General features: G+C 36.9%; 1 long non-coding RNA gene across 1 annotated transcript; it reads left to right on the forward strand.

The window, feature by feature from the left end:
• The first annotated feature begins 1,271 nt into the window (after positions 1 to 1,271).
• LOC135155989 (uncharacterized) lies at positions 1,272 to 9,063 on the forward strand. Its single transcript, XR_010295114.1, has 3 exons — positions 1,272 to 1,559; positions 6,723 to 6,932; positions 8,717 to 9,063. It is a non-coding gene; the product is annotated as an uncharacterized LOC135155989 (long non-coding RNA).
• The last annotated feature ends 6,970 nt before the right edge of the window (positions 9,064 to 16,033 follow it).

The raw sequence follows: 16,033 nt of genomic DNA on the forward strand, positions 1-16,033 counted from the left end.
ACTTTGAAGATACATGGCTCTAATATATTATTGTGTGTGTTTGCGTGGGGATCGCAGCTGTGCTGTGATTGGTCACTTGATCGGCGACAATGCCCTTTTTTGGAACAGGTCGCTTTATCGTACTTCAGAGGAAATAGCTTGAATAGCAAAATAGTATTTTATTCAAAAGAGCATTATTTTTCGTTATTTCTTTTTGTTCAATTTCATTAATAGATACGTCATTTGAAAGGGTAAACATTGAACTTTCATTTTATCTTCTTAATTTCTTGGTATCTCTACAATTCCTCAGGTTATTTACTTTTTGAAATGTTCATGAAATCATAATTTTCTAGGTTTTACTTATTGAAAAAAACGATGTAAAATATTACATCTTTTCTATAATAACACGACCATAAAGCCCATGAACCATGCATCATTTCATGTGTAGAAGGTTTTATTATACAACGTACGGGTAAAGAATTATGACCGTTTTAAAATCAGTCGCTGCTCACATTTTGGTCAATTAAGGGTTCCCTCGAATATCCCTGGCAGTAGAGGGGTATTGGGCCTGGCAGAGTAAGAGTTAAAGATATAGTTAGAAAACCATCTTAATTATTTGTCATAAATACCATGTTTCTCTAGCTTAAACAAGAATAATTAACACAGTCGAAACATTCATTAAGAGCCTCGTTAAAATCATCAATTACCCTGTAAAGTTTGTGTGGTAAAGAATTATGGGGCGCCAAGTGTCCGCCAGTGAATTCCGTCCAAATCACGGCATTCCGTACACAAAATGTGTTTTTATTCAGACGAAAATCATTTCGTCATGACGCTTTTTTATTTCGTACACAAAATTTATTTTTTGTCACACAAAATCAATTTCGTCTCGACGAAATGCACGAAATCAATTTCGTCTAGACGAAATGTAATTGCGTCCACAAAGTTTATTTGGCGTGCCATACGAAATGAATTTTTATCAAACGAAATGGAGCACCAAATGTCCGATGGTAAATTCCGTCCAATTCACGCAATTCCGTACACAAAATGTGTTTTTGTTCATATGAAAATCATTTCGTCATGACGCAGTTTTATTTCGTATACGAAATTATTTTTTGTCACACAAAATCAATTTTCGTCGAGACTAAATGTAATTGCGTCCACAAAATTTATTTCGTTGCGATGAGAAAATCTATTCCGTCGACGAAATCATTTGTGTCAAAACCACAAAAAAATTTCGTCGACGAAATGATTTTGTGTCAAAAGACAAAAAAATTTCGTCGACGAAATGATTTTGTGTCAAAAGACAAAAAAATTTCGTCGACGAAATGATTTTGTGTTTTGAGTCTTTTTGACATAAAATCATTTCGTCTCCTCTGTCTCGAAGGGGACATAAGAAGGTCGCTGATTGGCTGCACCTTGCTCAAGCTGTTTTCGCTCCGGGATCGGACGGACGATCACACTTTTTCACAGCTCAGATTGGCATGTTGATGAACTTATTAGCTTAGATTTCACGTTATTCATGCCTACATGAGCTGCATACAACTGCTCTAATCGGTAGGATGTGGACGGACATTGCATTCGTAAGTTCAGCTATGTTTTCGACTTCAAAATTACGTTGAAAAAAAAATGGGAATTCGTTAGTCGTTACCAAACTTGCATTTGCAAAAAGCTGTGTAACAATACTAGTCCCGTGTATTTAAGTTTATGTACTGTAGTCAGCAGACCATTGGGGGGGGGGGTCTTTTCTGCACACCAAAAAAGTAAAATGGTTATGAATTATACAGGTTGAAGATATTTAGGCCTTGATCTTAATAAATAATGTAAAATTCATTCCGAGCAAAATGCTGAAAATTTCATTGAAATTGGATGACAACAATGAACAAAAGTTATTGACAGATTGATGCCTGGCCGTACATGCCGTATGAAACTCTAACTAACGTTAGGCTACTCCACTCAGTGACTCACGCGTATTGCGAGGTTATAGTATTAGTATACTAACCTCGCACCATTAACCACGTTTGGCAATGGATTTCTAACTAGTGGGTCATGCGTGCTGTACGTGATCCCACTTCTGGTGTCCACAACACACAACTTCTATTGCTTGATTTTTCTGTGCGCGGCGGCATGTAATGAACCCTTGAGTGACTAGGCCCTAAAAAACTCAGGCAATGGTTCGTATAGCCAGCCATTAAACACTCCACTATAGCCTATAGGTGAAGCGGAGGTTAGCAGTAGTGAAGTGTAGTGGAGCTTACACGAACCATCGCCTGCTGTACTAGTATAGTTGTGGTAGCCTTGGCCCTGGCCCCACCATGCCCACTCATTACTAGTTCGAGGTTAGTTGCTACAGTACATATAGTTGCTACAGTACATGTATAGATCTATAGTATAACCTCGTACACCGAACTGCATTTGGCCCTGGATTTCTGTGAAGTTGGCAAACATCGCTTCATTACAATACAGAATTAATATTTGCCGAAACTCCTCGCTACTCACCGGGGCGCTTTGCGGTGATTAGCCATAATACAAAAAGTCAATAGTATATTTTTAATTAAATCAAAATCATATTTAAAAAAAAGCAAATTTGATTACTTTAGAGTTTGGACTAGAAAGTGACTTCGCGTGTCTCTTCTTTTTACGCAAATAAAAGGAAGCCTGATGGTGGCGCTAATAAATTTCACAGCCTTGATTCAGGCTCGCTTCAAATGCAGCTCCTTGGTAATTATGCCCCTGCAGACAAAGTCCAGAGGGGGCATTAAGCGTTGCCCCTGTCCGTTGATTCGCCCGCCCCCCCCCCCCCCCCCACTTGGTTTCCGCGCAATAAATCGAAATATATTTCGGTGTGTAGGTACATGACACCATAGTAATAATAATAATAATAATAATAGTTGGATTTATAAAGCGCTTTTTGCCAGAGGATACAAAGCGCTGCTATTATTACCCCGGCTTTAGCTCGAGCTACCATCACCGGCGCTCAGTGCATGCAAGGAATTACTCCTGCCGGGTACCCATTCACCTCACCTGGGTCGAGTGCAGCACAGTGTGGATAAATTTCTTGCTGAAGGAAAATACGCCATGGCTACGATTCGAACACACGACCCTCTGTCTCAAAGGCGAGAGTCAGAACCACTAGACCACGACAGTACAGGCTAACTTTGAATTCGGAGTCTGCAGGTCCAAGGTCACAGCTCATGAAATATCCGAGTTGGTTTCCGCATGATGACTTATTAAATATTCAACAGATTTATAAAAATTAGGGTGTGTAGGTAGATGACACCATATACAGGCTAAGTTCGGAGTCGGCAGGTCAAAGGTCACGGCTCATTAAATATGCAATTTAGTTTCCGCATGATTACTTATGAAATATTCTACATATTTAAACGAATTTGAGTGTGTAGGTAGACGACACCAAACTACAGGTCAAGTTCGAATTCGTAGTCGGCAGGTCAAAGGTCACGGGTCATTAAATATGCAATTTAGTTTCCGCATGATTACTTATAAAATATTCTACATATTTAAACAAATTTGAGTGTGTAGGTAGATGATACCAATACAGGCTAAGTTCGAATTCGGAGTATGCAGGTCAAAGATCACAGCTCCTTAAAGATATCTTATGAAATATTCAACAGATTTTTAAAAAATGTGGGTGTGTAGGTAGATGATGATGATGATGATGCACAGCATTTTTACAGCGGCGTAACAGGGTTCGGTGGCCAGGGGGGGGGGCAAGAGCCAAAAATTTACCGGTCATATCATGGTATGAATAGGCGTAACGGTGTAATAAGGCGACTATTTTGAGAAGGCCAGAATTTATCTTTAAAAAAAAGTTGCGAGCGAGCGAAGCGAGCGAGCAATTTTTTTTTTACCTTTTTAATACAAAAATCCAATTTTGTGATAGATTTTGACATGATATCCAGATAATAAATTTATTTAATTCTTCTCTCTTTAGATTCCTTTTTTGTCACGGTGGTCTGTACGCCACTGTGAAGAGGATTCTTTGCGGCAGTAGCGTGAAGAGTAAAAAACAAAACAAAAAAACAACGAGGAGCGCAGTATAGAACATGTGCCAAAAGGCTGCTTTATATATATAAGTCCTGAGCGAGCGAAGCGAGCGAGAAAAAAAAATCATCTTTTCATGAGAATCTAACTTTGAGCTATTTTTTAACATATTCAGTCATTAAAATCATATCCTACAATACTTTTCCAACAAAAAAGGAGGTAATTCCTCCTTTTTTTGTTCTTGGCTGTAGAACTTTTTGGGGCCATGGCCCAACCCTTCCATACGCAGTGCTGTGCGTTTGGTGTCCAGGGCAGAGCCCCAGGAACTTCTTGATATCAAAGCCATTTAAACCTTGCAGATTTCCCCAATTTTAATCAAATCGCGGGCATAATATAGCTTTTACACAACACATTTATTCAACCCAGTTGCATAATGAACCAAATATTTTGAGGGGGCAAAACATAGAAATGTGGGAAAATTTGTAAAAAGTCGCCAGTGTGCAAAGCGAGCTGGAAAAAATTGCCTATTGAAATTAAAATCTAATTATGTGATAGATTTTTCCATTATATTCAGCAAATAACACATTTCATTGTTTCCATTCATTTCATTATACGTCATGTACGTTGTCTCCTATAAAATTTCTTTTATATCCTCTTGGGTGTGGAACCACGCGACCCCCCCCCCCCGCCTGTATGGCAGTGATTGAACGTGATTGAACGGGGGCGTTATAGAGCCATTTGAAGATTATAAATGAAGAGCCCCTACTTTGTGGGGTCTGGGGCAAAGCCCCGGTAGCTTATTTGCATAAAATTTAGAAAACTTATAGCACAATGCAGTCCATCTTTCTTCTCGCTCTTTAATTTCAATCATCAGCAGCCCGGTCGTGTTATTTTTTTTCTTGTTCCTTTTCTTTGTTTTCTAATTTAGCTCTTGACTAATTACATTCTACCTTTGTTTCCCGCTATTGTTTGCCATTTTGTCATCTTTTAATTTATTTCCCACCGTGCTATTGCATTACATAGGCCCTTTTCTCAATGATTTGTTCTTTTTCAAATGTTAATTCTATCGTACATTTTCCCGCTTTCCTCCCTTTTCTACTAAAAACAGTTTTTTCTTCGTTGTCTTTTTCCTTTTCTCTTTCCATTTCCCTTTCCTCCTTTCCTTTTCCCCTTTCCTTCCCCTTTCCCTTTCTTTCTCCCTCCTTTTTTTCTTTTTCCCGTTTTTTTTTTATTTTCCCGGTGAAATCCGCCAGGGGGGGGGCAACTTGCCCCCCCTGCCCCCCCGCCTGTTACGCCACTGCATTTTTATAGCACCATATATCTGTCAAAGACATTCAAAGGCATATTGGAGGAGCCAGCCAATCTGGGTCGCCTACACAGAACTGTGACCCGCAGGTCTCTCCTCCCGATAACTGGTTGGGGGAATGCAGGTGGACCACTACACAGGGTCATTAAATATGCGAGTTGGTATCCTCATAATAACTTATAAAATTTCAACAGATTTTTTAAAAATTGGGTGTTTAGATAGATGACACCATAATACATGCAAATGAGCCTCGAAATTCGAAAATTATAATATTACATAATAATTTATAGAAAATGAATTATATTGCACACAAGTGGGATAAATCATTCAATAGTAATTGTAATGCACAGAATTATAACAAGTGTTGGTAAAACATCACAAAACCATTCATTTTAAAATAGTAAAATAATTGAATTGACAAAGATTCTACCACTTCAGGCCATCCATAATTGGACTCGTACTCGTCGCTTTCAGACCCTTATCAAGATTTTGATAAATTCTCTCTCTAATATATGCATAGAATTTATAAAATCGTGTGTTTCGGTATCTAAAGAGTTTATTCATGATGATAATATTTTGATGGTGTTTGGAATCCTAAAAACCTGTATAATTATCATCATTTTAGGAAGAAAGCCTGTATGGTTTACTTAAACTATTCAAATTTTATATCTGGGGATACCCATCTCAATGTCCACATACATGTGATTTTTTTTGTCATGAAATGAATTACTGATAATTTCATTTCCTCAGCAATTTAATGTCCATGTCTGCATGTTTGAGTATGTTTTATGCATATTTCGCCTCTGCTATTATTTTGATAGGATGTATTTCCAAATTCATCACAATAATTGTAAGTTTTATCATAATTTTACTTTTTGAAAATTATGCTATTTTTGTTCCACCAATAGTATCAATATGACGATATCAATGGATTCTAGTTAATCCTTTTGGGTAAGATTGGAACTAACTCTGTGTTTAATAGATAAAGATATACGACTAACTTGTCCAGGTAATGAGAAATGGGCCCCTGCTGAGTAGGCCTAGAGTTTTTATGCCCCCGCAGACGAAGCCCGGAAGGGGCATTAAGCGTTGCCCCTGTCCGTCCCCCCACTTGGTTTCTGCGCAATAACTCGAAAAATATTTAATGGATTTAAAAAAATTTTGGTGTGTAGGTAGATGACCACAAAATACAGGCTAAGTTCGAATTCGGTGTACGCAGGTCAAAGGTCACATCTCATTATATATGCAAGTCGGTTCAAAGGTCTAAATTTGTTAATTAATTATATATATGCATATTGGTTTCTGCATGATATTAAGTTCAATCATATTGAATGGATTTCTGATCGCGTTAAGCGGGGGCATCTGTGTCCTTTGGACACGTCAAATTTTCTTAATTATGTGTAATTGATTTTATGACATGTGTTTACATTTGCTGCAGATTCCCATTCAGCCGTTGGACTGAACCGGTACTGTCTGTAACACAGTATGGATGGTCAATATGAAGCGAGCTTCATTGAATTCCTCCAAGAGCTCTGTACTCCGTTCTGATAATTTTGAAGATGGTTGCTTTGACAGGACTGGGCAAGTGACTCGTCTTAGACAAGATGCTGTCCCAACCATGTTTGATTTCCTGCCTCGTCTTCAGAAGGTACAGTAGATCTATATCATACATGTGTTCTAAAGAAATATTTTCTCTGTATTATCTACCTTTGGTTTGATAGAACATTGCTTTAAATATTCCATTTTCAGTAGCCAAATAGAGATGAAAATTATCCTATTTGGGAGGGTAACCATGGACCTGGGCCTATACTGTGTATTTACAGTAAACTCTTACTAAATGAACAAATATATTAAAAATTTGGTTTACCCTACATAATAATCCTGGGCTACTTTGAGATTGCATAGCCCGGGGGGGGGGGGCCTTCTTGGTCCTCCTCTTCAGATCTCCATGCACTGTCGATCGCAACGAAAACCGATGCACACGTCACCATCAATGTAATCTGCAAGCATGGAGCTCGACATTTTTCGCCATAAATCCGTCGCGCGAATTTTTTTGACCGCGTCACTCGTTGACTTTTTACTTTCAAGTCTTGCGCAACTTTTGAGACCAAAATTGTGACCCCCAGGTACAGGGTTCCGAAATTACGCAACATTTCGTAACTGCATGCAGAACCAAAATTGCTCAAAAACGTTTATTTGTGTACAAATCCAATGCAAGTAGTGTTTTTAGCCAAAATTTATAAAATGTATCATATTTTTCCTTTTACTTCTCAAAATCAATTAATTTTATCTTGTTTATGGTAAAAAAAACGTCTCCGACAATTTCCATTGAAAAAACAATAAAAAACAAAAAGTCGAAAAACACAGAAATACATAAGAAATTTAGAAAACAATAAAATACATAAAAAATGAATGTGATGTTGACAACTTTTTTAAAAATTAATTTAATCAGATGCCTATAAAGAGTAAGTGAAACAAAAATGAGCATTTTAGGGGCATTATTTTGTTAATTAGAGCAAACTTGTGATTTTACGCATTAATTAACATAATGAGCAATGAGATTTTTCGCAGATTTTGATATTATGGTATTGTAGATAATGCCATGGGTAACGCGCGTGCCAATTTTCGTCGCGATTGGGAGATCAACGGCCGAGATCATAAGGGGGGCTGAATCAGCCCCCCCCCCCCGTCTTCTTAGGCGTCGAAATAGCCCAGTCTATTTAGGGTTAAAGATAAATCCCTAAATAATTCCCCAAATTCTATGATTTCTAAACAAATGTGCTCCTGAAGAAATGGTAAATCAAATTTCTACTTTTATGTATTTTATTGGTTCTATATAATTCCATACGTATTTCTTTGTTTTGGGGCCTTATGTATTTTATAGTTTTTTTTCAATTGGATCACTTCGTGGCACTATTCCAATTATAAAAAGCAAAGATTTGATTATTTTCAACCAATTAGTGCAAGAATAATGATGCATTTGTCAATTATGACTGAAAATAGAATTTCCATTGGATTAAATATGTATACAAAATAATATTTTTGAGCAATTTTCGGTCCAACATGAACTCATAAAATGTTGCATAACTGCGTATCTGGGCGTCTCAAATTTTGTCTAAAAGCTCTGCGAGAATTGAACGAAAAAAAAAATTGTGGTACCTCGTTTCTCATTGTGTACTTATCGTGAAAAATGTGGATGGGGGGGCTTATTCAGCCCCCCCCCCCAGGGGCTAGATAGGGTTAATATATCATCATGAATATTTTAAAAAACATTTATTTTGTTGCAAGTCACTGGAAAAGGTTTGATTTCTAAATAAATATTATTCTTCATGCATTATCGAATATTTAATTGAAAAATTTAAAGTTATCTTTTCATTCTTGTTTCGTTTTTGTTCAATATTTCTTTTTTTTAAATTCATTCGTCTCGTACAGAATTCACCAAACCAAGGAATTCCCCGAAAGAAAGATGTTTTGATTCAGCAAACAACCTCCCAGATACTGCAAAGACACCTGTACCAAAGTCTTCAGCACCTTTATTTCTCAAGGACCACTACTACTCAATATCAGAAAGTCCAAGAGGGGTAAAGTGGAAGTTAACAGCAATAATGGACTGTATTAAGAACTTGGAGAAGAGGCTGAAAACCACACACGAGAAGTCCCGCCGTGTACATTACTTGCTCTTAAGTTTGGACAAACATAACTTGCAAAACTTTACAACAAATAATTACCCCAATGTGCATTCTGATTATTTAAAATAGCTTATCAGTGGGCATGTAACAAAAGTGAATTCATTAAATTTGAACGTGTTGCAAAAATGATGTCTTACAGTATATTCATCCTGACTTAGAATGTCAGAAGAGAAAAAAGTTTGTGAAAAGTAGGAATAACGGCAAGATGACAGAAGAATAGAACAGGATAGAGCAAGGGGGACAGATAAAGGACAAGTCCACCCCAAAAATTGTTGATATGAATAAAAAGAGAAAAATCCAACAAGCATAACACTGAAAATTTGATAAAAAATCGGATGTAAAATAAGAAAGTTATGACATTTAAAAATTTTGCTAAATTTTTACAAAAGAGTTATATGCACATTCTGTACACAGTCGGTATGCAAATGAGGAGACTGATGACGTCATCCACTCACTATTTCATTTGATATATAGAATAAGGTATATTCTAATTTTCTCCTTGTCATGTTAAACGAAATTTTATTCCTCCCTGATCATGTGGAATTAGCATTATTCAATACTTTTTTGGTTCAGTCCTTATGGTAAAATCTGTAAAAAATGAAATATTGTATAATTCAAACAATAAAAAACAAACTAAACAGTGAGTGAGGGACATTATCGACTGTCTCATTTGCATGTCACTGACTTGTGAATATTTTTGTTTTGTGAAAAATAAGTGAAAATTTAAAATGCCATAACTTTCTTAGTTTACATCCGATTTTGATGAAATTTTCAGCGTTATGCTAGTTTGATTTTTCTCAATTTAACTGAACCAACAATTTTCTTGGGTAGACTTGACCTTTACTAATGAGCTGTTGGATAGAGACAAAAAGATGAATTGAGATTGAGGGTGATAGAGAAAGAGAGACAGGTGTGGGGGAGCCTTTGATGAATGCCTGAGAAAGCGAACATTACCATAATTTTTTTTTGAGGATTTGGACAGTAATGAATAGTACATGTTTTTTCTGTTGGTATTTCTCAAAATATGTGTATGTTGTATGTAATGAAATGGGTATAATCCTTTTGTAAGATACACTCATTCAGAAAATATTAACTAAACAAAAAAAAGCCAAATTATATTTTACTTATTTTCAATTGTTCAGACACTCTCATATCAAAAGTACCCCCCCCCCCCCTCATTTCAAGGTATTGGAGAGAGAGAGAGGTTGGATGAGAAATGGATTGGCTGTCTGCAGAAAAAAATGCAGGGGGAGCAAAACATTTTTAGGATATGTTCAAGGAAGCGAAGCGACCGAGCAGAAAAATTATTCTGGGGATATATGTGAGAGAGCAAAGTGACGAGAAGAACAAATGCAGGGGCCAAAATATTTCGAGAATACGGTGAGAGGGAGCAAAGTGACCAAGCAGAAGTAAAAGGAAAGAGGGACAAAAATTGTGGTATGTGTGAGGGAGCAAAGCATCCGATAAAAAAAACCAGAAAGCAGGTCAATCAAAATATTTTTCGAATTTGTGCTGGTGCGCGACACGTTCACTCCCGAGCGATAGGGACTTGTTTAAAATGGCATAGGAAATATGCGTTTTTTATAATCATGGTAAACTGATAATATGGTAGAATTTAGGTGTTGTAAGAGTTAAATTCTGAATGAACTGTATTGGCTGGTTAGACATGCGCAGAGGATTATTTGTCTTTATCCATTTTTATTTTCACATTTTTCTTTTGTTTGATTTTATTTTCCAGGGGGTAAGCCCCCCCTCCCCCGTTCCTGTGGATACCAATGGGGCGGGGGCTTGGAATAGTGCAAGTTAGAGAGGGTGAATCTGAACTTTATAGATATCAAAAGAGAAAGAAAGAATTGTAAAATGAAAATGAATAAAAACAAAGATAGAGAGGGGGAGAGTGAGAAAGCAGGTGAACTTTCGAGGGGCATTAAATAGTCTCAGATTAAAAACAACATTTTTGTTTTTGTAATTGTTTATTTTATTTACCCAGGGTCAGTCAAAATATTTTGGAATATGTGCGAGGGAGCGACACATTCACTCCCGAGCGGTAGGGACTTGTTTTAGGAAACATGCGTTTTCTAAGAATGGTAAACGCATATTTTAAGGTAAATTGCCAATTCGTCTACTGCCATACAGTCCACTCACCACATGGTCTACCTTCATTTTATCTATAAATGCCATTTCGTCCAATAGCAATTTCGTTTACCACCCATTTAGTCTAATTCTATTAAGGCTAATGCCATCTCCATTAATCAGTTCGTCCAATGTTCATTTAGTCCAAGCCATGTTGGCTAATATCAGTTGGTCCAATATCCAAATTATCTACCGGATAATTGTCATTTCGTCTATCATTTCGTCCACCACCCATTAGGTCCAATAATCAGTTTGTCTAACAACCAAATCGCCCAGTTCGTCCAATTCTCAAATCGTCCAATAGTCATTTAGTCTAATAGCCAATTGGTCCAATAGCCATGTTGTCCAATACAAATATAATGCATCATCGGGGGGGGGGGACGAAATGACTTCTTAAATATACCTTGAAATTCCTGAAGATAAAAAAATATATAACTAGGCCTGCTATCAGGAATGGAATGATGCGGTACAGCATGCAGCCTCCTACCCCCCCCCCCCCCCGCTCTCTCTCTACCACATCACGCACACAAAAGGGGGAATTGGAGTGGTTAAAAATGATAAAATTGAAATAGGGTCCTTTGATTTGGAATTTACCCTCATTTCTTTTTTTTAACAAATTCACACCTAAAAATGATAATCATCACTCATCATATAACAATGATAATAATTGTAATAATAGTAATTAATGATAGTACTAATAAACAAGAAATGTACTATAATAATAACGATAACAGCCTTGGACGGTACAAAAAAAATAAAAAAGAGAGAAAAGTGGGAAAGGATGGGGAGAACATTACATAAAAACATAAAATGTATTACAATGGAGCTTAAAAAAACACTAATAAAAGATTAATCAAACGACAGGTGTACATTAATAACAAATCACAAGAGCAACAGGAGTTGAGGTAGCAATACACAGGCACCAAACTAGAAGGACTGCTAGTAGTAGACTATTCCTATTTGATTGTAGACGAAACGAATATTGACCGGGATGGCAATTGGACCCATTGATGATTAGACCAAATGATTGTTAGATGAAATGGGTTTAGACTAAGTGACAGTGGATCAACTGCAGTTGGACAAAATGGAACATAGACAAAATGTAAGTAGACTAAGTGGTCAGTGGCCATTTGCCCTTAGACCAATTGGCTATTGGACTAAATGGTAATAGACATAATGAAAATGGACAAAGTGGCTATTGGACAAATTGGCCAAAAATGCAATTAGACCAAATGAAAGTAGACAAATTGGTTATTAGACGAACTAGCTATTGGACAAAATGGTAATTGGAAGATGTGGAAAAGGAACAACTGATGGTAGATGAAATGACATACCATTTGGTGAGTGGACAAAATGGCAGTAGACGAAATGGCAATAAACCTATTATAGGCCTACGGTAGAATTTAGGTGTTTTACGAGTCAAATTCTGAATGAACTGTATTGGCTGGTAAGACATGCGGCAAGGATCTGTGTCTCTTATCCATTTTTATTTTTCACATTTCTTTTGTTTGATTTCAGTTTTCAGGGGAAGCCCCCCCCCCCCCCTCCTGTGGAAGCCAGTGGGGCTGGGGCTTAGAATAGTGCGCGATAGAAAGGGAAAAACCGGAACTTTAGATATCAAAAGAGAAACAAAGAATTGTAATAATGAAAACAAAGATAAAGAGAGAGCGGGTGAGCTTTCGAGGGGCATAAGAAAGTCTGAGATTAGAAACATCATTTTTATTTATTTCTTTATTCATTTATTGTTTTATTTACCCAGGGTAGCCTCTTCAGTACAAAACTGCTTTACAAGAGAGCACTGCACATCTAAATGTATTTATCAGCATTAATAGTTTATACATAATTTTTAAAATGAGCGCGAAGCTCAGGATAATGTTTGATATTCCAACCAGAAAAATTGGCATTTTAAGCATATAATCCCCTGCCCCATTGGCATCCACAGGAGGGTGGGCCTTTCTGCCTGGAAACTGAAATCAAAAGAAAAGTGTGGAAAATGGATGAAAGACAAAGCTCCTCTGCGCATGTCTTACCAGCAAATGCAGCTCATTCAGAATCTAACTCTTAGAGCACCTAAATTCTACCGTAGGCCTACAATATGTGTTTACCATGCTTAGAAAACGCATATTTCTTAAGCTATTTTTAAACAAGTCCCTACTGCTCAAGAGTGAACGAGACGCTTCCTCACACATATTCGAAAATATTTTAACCTGCTTTTTTTTATCGGTTGCTTTGCTCCCTCACATACCCCAACAATTTTATGTCCTCTACATTTCTTCTGCTTGGTCACTTCGCTCCCTCTCACATATTCCCCAAATCTCTTGTCCCTTGCATTTTTCTTCTGTCATTTCGCTCTCTCGCATATATTGCAAAATAATTTTCTGCTGTCGCTTTTCTCCCTTGCACATATCCCAAAAAATGTTTTGCCCCCCCCCCCCCGTATTTTCTTTTCTGCAGACAGCCATGTCCCGTTCATACTCTCTCTCCAATACATTGAAATGATGGGGGGGGGGAGGCACTTTGGATATGAGAGTTACTGAACAATTGAAAATCAGTGAATTATTTGGCTTTTTTTTCTTTTGTTTAGTTAATATTTTCTGTGTGAGTGAAACTTCCGAAGGATTATACCCGTTTCGTTACATAAAACATACAAGTATTTTGAGAAATACCAACAGAAAAAAAAACCCAGATTCTTCCTGACTGTTCAAATCCTTTAAAAAATTATGGTAATCTTCGCTTTCTCAGGCATTGATCACAGGCTCCCCCAACACCCGTCTCTCTTTCTCTATCACCCCCATTCTTAATTCATCTTTTTGTCTCTATCCAACAGCTCATTCATAACTATCGCCTTGTTCTATCCTGTTCTATTCTTCTGTCAGCTTGCTGTCATTCCTACTTTTCACAACCTTTTTTCTCTTCTGACATTCTAAGTCAGAATGAATATACTATAAGACATCATTTTTGCAACACGTTCAAATTTAATGAATGCACTTTTGTTACATGCCCAGTGGTAAACTTTTTCATTGAGCTATTTTAAATAATCAGAATGCACATAGCGTAAATTATTTGTTGTAAAGTTTTGCGAGTCATGTTTGTCCAAACTTAAGAGCAAGTAATGTACACGGCGGGACTTCTGCTGTGTGGTTTCAGCCTCTTCTCCAAGTTTTTAATAGTCCATTATTGCTGTTATCTTCCACTTTACCCCTCTTGGACTTTCTGATATTGAGTAGGAGTGGTCCTCGAGAAATGAAGGTGCTGAAGACTTTGCAGTATCTGGGAGGTTGTTTGCTGAATCAAAACGTCTTTCTTTTGGGGAATTCCTTGGCTTGGGTAAATTCTGTACGAGATGAATGAATTAAAAAAAAGAAACATATAAGAAATATTGAACAAAAACAGATAGAAGAATGAAAAGATAGCTTTAAATTTTTCAATTAAATATTCGATAATACATGAAGAATAATATTTATTTAGGAATCAAACCTTTTCCAGTGACTTGCAACAAAAAAAATGTTTTTTTTTTAAATATTCATGATGATATATTAACCCTATCTAGCCCCCCCTTCCACATATTTCACGATAAGTCCACAATGAGAAACGAGGTACCATTTTTTTTCCCGTTCAATTCTCGCAGAGCTTTTGAGACCAAATTTGAGACGCCTAGATACGCAGTTACGCAACATTTTATGAGTTTATGTTGGACCAAAAATTGCTGAAAAATATTATTTTGTATACATATGTAATCCAATGGAAATTCTATTTTCAGTCATAATTGACAAAGGCATCATTATTCTTGCACTGATTGGTTGAAAATAATCAAATCTTTGCTTTTTATAATTGGAATAGTACCACGAAGTGATCTCATTGAAAAACAAGTGGAACGCCTCTGGCAGTCTCGCCTGCATTACGCAATTTAATATAGCAGCAGTGCTAACTTTGAAAACTACTATAAAATAATCATTCACAAAAACATTCATATAATGACATAATACCACGTTCATTGACCATAAATGACATTTGAACGGAGACTTAAGACTGTCAGCTACACCCATGTCCACATTTCATTCACTCTATCCATAAACTTTCAAAGTTATGATGGCACTTCAACAATTACCCCAACATGGCCTAAGTTTATTGACCTTAACTGACCTTTGACTTGGTTTTGTGACCTGAAACTCACAGGGGATGTTCAGTGATGCTTGATTACTCTTATATCCCAAGTTTTATGAACTAGATCCATAAACTTTCATAGTTAGGATGGTAATTCAACAAATACCCCCAACACAGCCAAAGTTCATTGACCTTTAATGACCTTGGACCATGGTCATGTGACCTGAAACTCGTACAGGATGTTCAGTGATACTTGATTACTCTTATGTCCAAGTTTTATGAACTAGATCCATAAACTTTCAGAGCTAGGATGGTAATTTAACATATACCCCCAACACGGCCAAAGTTCATTGACCTTAAATGACCATTCACCATGGTCATGTGACCTGAAACTCGCACAGGATATTCAGTGGTACTTGATTAACCTAATGTCCAAGTTTCATGAACTAAATCCATAAATTGTCAAAGTTATGATGGTAATTCAACAAATACCTCCAACTTGGCCAAAGTTCATTGACCCTAAATGACCTTTGACCTTGGTCATGTGACCTGAAACTCAGGCAGGATGTTCACTAATACTTGATTAACCTTATGTCCAAGTTTCATGGACTATATCCATAAATTTTCAAAGTTATGATAGTAATTCAACAAATACCCCCAACTTGACCAAAGTTCATTGACCCTAAATGACCTTTGATCTTGGTCACGTGACCTGAAACTTGAGCAGGATGTTCACTAATACTTGATTAACCTTATTCCTAAGTTTCATGAACTAGGTCCATATACTTTCCATGTTATGATGTCATTTCAAAAACTTAACCTT

The sequence above is a fragment of the Lytechinus pictus genome, chromosome 11 (assembly GCF_037042905.1).
Source record: "Lytechinus pictus isolate F3 Inbred chromosome 11, Lp3.0, whole genome shotgun sequence".
Classification (NCBI taxonomy): domain Eukaryota; kingdom Metazoa; phylum Echinodermata; class Echinoidea; order Temnopleuroida; family Toxopneustidae; genus Lytechinus; species Lytechinus pictus.